Source organism: Psammomys obesus, unplaced genomic scaffold, assembly GCF_907164565.1.
Source record: "Psammomys obesus unplaced genomic scaffold, mPsaObe1.curated_primary_1811, whole genome shotgun sequence".
Classification (NCBI taxonomy): Eukaryota; Metazoa; Chordata; class Mammalia; order Rodentia; family Muridae; genus Psammomys; species Psammomys obesus.
Window position 1 is genome coordinate 9,102,664 of NW_026596088.1, and position 4,916 is coordinate 9,107,579.

The window sequence follows — 4,916 nt, forward strand, 5'->3', positions numbered from 1 at the left end:
GAAGGAAGGAAGGAAGGAAGGAAGGAAGGAAGGAAGGAAGGAAGGAAAAAAGAAAGGAAGGAAAAAAGAAAGGAAGAAAAGAAGAACTGGAGAGATTGCCTAGTTGACAAAATGCTTACCACACAGGCATAAGGACCTGAACTTGGGTCCCAACATCATGTCTGTAACCTCAGTGATGGTAGGGGTGGAAACAGATAGATTCCTAGAACCCATTGGCCTGCCAATCCAGCCAAATCGGTGACCTCCAGGCTCATGAGAGACCCTGTCTCCAAAACTAAGACAGAAAGGCCCAGAGAGATGGTTCTGTAAAAAGCTGCGTGTGACCTGTCACTCACCAATACCCCAGCACTCTGAAAGCGGAGAGCAGAGGACAGAGGACTACACACAGCTCCAGGCTAAGCAAGGACCCTGTGGGAAGGGACTAAGGTGAGAGTAGCAGAACAGGACACCTCACCTCCTCCTTTGTCCTTCACACACACAGGCAAGTGTGCTCGAGAACGTGTGTATGCATAACACACACACACACACACACACACACACACACACACACAAAGAGGATAAAGAGATGAAGGTCAGCTGAGGAAGATCTCTGACCTGTACATGCATTCAGAAAAATAAATAACCAGGGCTTGGATGTAACTCATACCCAAGACTGTGTCTAATCAGACGATTGTAAATAAATAAATCCCTTAAGGCCTCCTAGGTGTTTAAGATGGGTCCCTTTCTTCCAAAAGTGTCTTATTCAGAAGCGTCTCCAGGGGCCAAATCCAAAGGATTTTCACAGAGAAAAAAAGCTAGCCCCCATTGTACATTCAAACCCTACTTCCTCCGAATAGCTGCTAATAACCCAGTTGGGCAGATGGAGGTTCATTTTAACTCTCATCTCAAGACAATGTTCTCAAAGCTGAAAATAGCCTTACCCACAGTTTCTCCTCAGTTGGCATGTTTCATCCCAGCAAAAGAGAGAGGGGACACACACACACACACACACACACACACACACACACACACACCTGAGAGAAATGAGATCCACCAGCTAGGGAAAGCCAGGGGCAAGCACACACCTCCAAGCCTGACAGTGGGATTTTGGGATTCCAGAAAGCCTGAACCCCTGGCCCACCCACCTATATGTCTCCAACCTTAAGAGGTATCCCCCAAGCTTCCTTCAGGAAGTCTCTATCACTGCCAAACCCGAGGCTGCAAAAGGCTGGAGGAGATATCTACTGTTTCCTGAAGACAAAACATGTATCTCCCAGCTGGCTATATCATTTCCTAAGAGTGACAATGGATGGTATTCAAGGAATGCCCAAAATGTGCCAGGTAGCATGCTCCCTGGGTTACTTTTCCTCTCGTCATGAACAAATAAATACCAGACAAGAAGCAATGTAAGGCGCATGGGGTGTATGGCTCACAGTTCGAGTAGAGACAGTCCACCGTGGCTAAGTACGGTGTTGTCCAGGACTACCCTCTGAGCTAAACTGCCATAGGCCAAGCTGGACCAGCCCGCCAAAGGCCATCACCGCTGGACTTGGTGACTGCTGACGTTCCCTCTTGGAAGAAAAGGCCAGGGAGGGACATCAGACCCTCACCTGAGTATCCAGCCACACCCTCAACCAACTGTCTGCAATTCTGCCCGGATTGCAGCTGGTCGTGGGGGGAGGAGCGAGAGAAGATAGGTGTGAAGGATGGGGGGGGAGTTCCATCTACAAAGCCTTGGGGAGCCATCATCCCTGCTGAACGCAAACCTTTCAGTGTGACCGCCCTACACTTACTGGTACCTCCTGGTGAACTTTGATGGAACCTCGGCTGTTGGTGGGGCCTTAGGAGGAGGGATGAATGTTATCTCTTGCCTGGAGAAGAAATTTTAGCAACAAGGGCAGAGGTGCCTTAGGCAACTGGTCCCAGGGGAACAGGAAGTGAGGCCAGGCTATACAACCTCAAGGCCTGTGCCCAATGGCTCCACAGCCTTCTAAATCAGCACCACCAGCCGGGGGGGGGGGGGGGGGACGACCACGCATCCAAACTTCTGAGCTTCCGGAGGACACTTCACGTTCAACCCGCCCAGCTTTATCTGCACAGGGCAATAGTTCTATAGCGTGGACCTTATACTTGCCTTTCTTTGGGAAAGTGAAGCCCAGGGTGGTTAAGGAACTTGCACAGGATCACACAGTCACCAGAAGGCGGCAGCTGGCAGGCACATCCATCTGACTCTACAACCTGTGCGCAGAACCACCCCCCAGCTTGGCTTTCACGCTTTCTACACAGCAACCATCAGGAAATTCGCTTAACCTGGTGACTTCACAGCAATGCCTATACACACACAGAGCAAAGCCCCGAAGCATAAAATATTATTACATGTAACATTCTTTACTATTTTCTATTTCCTTCATTAATAAATTTGGGGGCAGGATTTCGCCTCAGCCTCCCATATGCTGTCATTAAAAATGGCTGCCACCACACCCAGCTTATTCTTTTAATTTTGTGTATGCCTTGTAGATACATGGCCACGAAGATGAGAGTACATGTGCAAACGTGTTTGGGTATGCGCATGCGTGTGTGTGTTCACACACGTGGAGGACCAACACTGGATATATTGTGACTTATTTATTCCTACTTTCTGTTTCTATTCACCATTACCCCTCACTAAGTAGAGTCATACAGTGTTTGCCTTTTGGTGGCTGGCTTGTTTAACCACCCTGCTCTCTTCTGCCTGTGTTTGCACGGAACAGCTCTCCTCCTCCTTGCACTGGCTCATTGTGTCTGTGACTCTAAAGTGGGTTTCTGTGGTTAGCAGGTAATCACGTTTTTGTAAGTTCATTCTGCCGATCCCTGCTCTTGACTGAGAAATGCAGTACTTTTACATGGAAAGTGATTCTTGATTAAGTGGGAACTTGCTTGTTTCGCTATTTATTTTCTAGTTATAGCTTGTTGCCCCTCATTCCTGCATTATTCTCTCCTTTTAGCTGATTCTTCACAGTGAAGTGTTTTAATTGTCTTCTTTCCTTGTGTACACACGTTCTATAGATATTTTCTGAATGCACACACTTATGTGTATGTATTTTTTTCCTCTATGGTTACCATGGGGATTTCCTCTCCTGAGATTACAAGCCTCCAATTTGAATTTACCACAACCAGCTTAACTTTCATTTTATTTTATTGAAAATTGTTTTTTTTTTCATACAATATATTCTTATTGCTGTTTCCCTAACCCTTGCTCCTCCCATTTCCTTCCCACCTCCTCTCTCATCAAGTTCCACACTCTTTCTGTCTCTCCTTAGAAAATGAGCAGGCAGCTGGGTGTGATAAGACAGACCTTTAATCCAGCACTCAGGAGGCAGAAGCAGGCAGACCTCTGAGTTCAAAAACCAGCCTGGTCTAAAGAGCGAGTTCCAGAACAGCCAAGGCTACACAGAAAAATCCTGTCTCAAAAAAGAAAGAAAGAAGAAAGGAAGAGAAAGAAAGATCTTTCAAACATAGTAACTCATTCTTTAAGAAAAAAAAAGAAGAACAGAAACAAGCAACTAAAGCATAATAATAAAATAAAATACCACAAAAACAAATCAGAATAACACAAAACAACCAAACAGGAAAAAGAACCAAAGAAAAAGCACAAAAAAATGCACATATAGGCAGAGACAAATAGGTCCACACACAGAAGAATCACATAAAAATCACCCCAAAGCCATAATATCTACACACAAAGATTAAATCTGTACTTAATTTAGATTAGTTAATCTAAATTAATTACTGTAAGAAAAAAAAAAAGACAACATTACGAGACAAAGAACCTTCAAAATTGCCATTGAGTTTGTTTTGTGTTGGCCGTTACTGCTGGACAGGAGCCTGCCCTTACAAGTGGTGTGTTTCCCGAGTGAGACCAGAATCCTTTGGAGAAAAGTAATCTCTCTCGTGTAAGTGGCTACTGAATGGAGATAGCTTCTGGGTTAGGGAGGAAGCATGTGTCCTCTTCTCCTCCCAGCTCCAGGACCCCACTGCTGTAGGCCAAGCAGGCCCTGCGCATGCTGACACAGCCTCCGTGAGTTCTGTGAGCCAGCCCTGTTGTGTCTAGAAGGCTTTAATTCCTTCCTGTTCTTCGTCACCTCTGTCTCTTACACTCCTCCTGCCTCTTCTAAAGGGTTCCCTGAGCCCTGAGGGATGGGATTTGATGGATACATCCCTTTTAGGGGTTCCAAGGTCTCTCACTCTCTGCATATTGTCTGGCTCGTGGGTCTCTGTATTTGTCCCCATCTGTTGTAGGAAGGAGCTTCTCTGATGATGGCGAAGCAAAGCATAGACCTATGAGAATAGCAGAATGTCCTTAGGAGTTGTTTATTGCTTCATTCCTTTAGCAGAACAGTGGTGTTTGGTTTCTCCTAGGTGCCTGGCCTGTCTAGTCTCAGGATCTTAGCCTGACAGCACGGGTTATGGTTTCATGAAACGGGCCTCAGCTCAAATCGCATGTTGATTGGTTGGTTGCTCTCACAAACTGTGCCAGTATTGCATCAGGCGCCTCTTGCAAGGAGGTTCCCATTGCAAACCAGAGCGTCTGTGGCTGAGTTGGCATTCGGGTGTCTCCCTTGGTAGCATGCAGAGTGCCGTCCAGTACCATGAACTCTAATCCGCAGGGGTAAAGGCTCTATGTAGGCACCAGCTAGACTTCATGCTCAGCGAGCTCTGTAGATGCTGTCGCCAGCAGTAGGGCCTTACTGTCAGTTTTAGGAATGCCATCAAAAGGTTTGGCAATATCCTGGGGGTTTTTGAAAGTTCCCATGGGACCCCTTTGGTCAAGAACTCAAGTATAACCTATTCCCAGAACTGGAAGGTTCATTTTGTGACAACTGGTGTCCAGTGAGGGCTCTGTCTCCTTATTTGGCAATTTCATTTAGATCACCGTCATCTATGTATATATTTTAGGA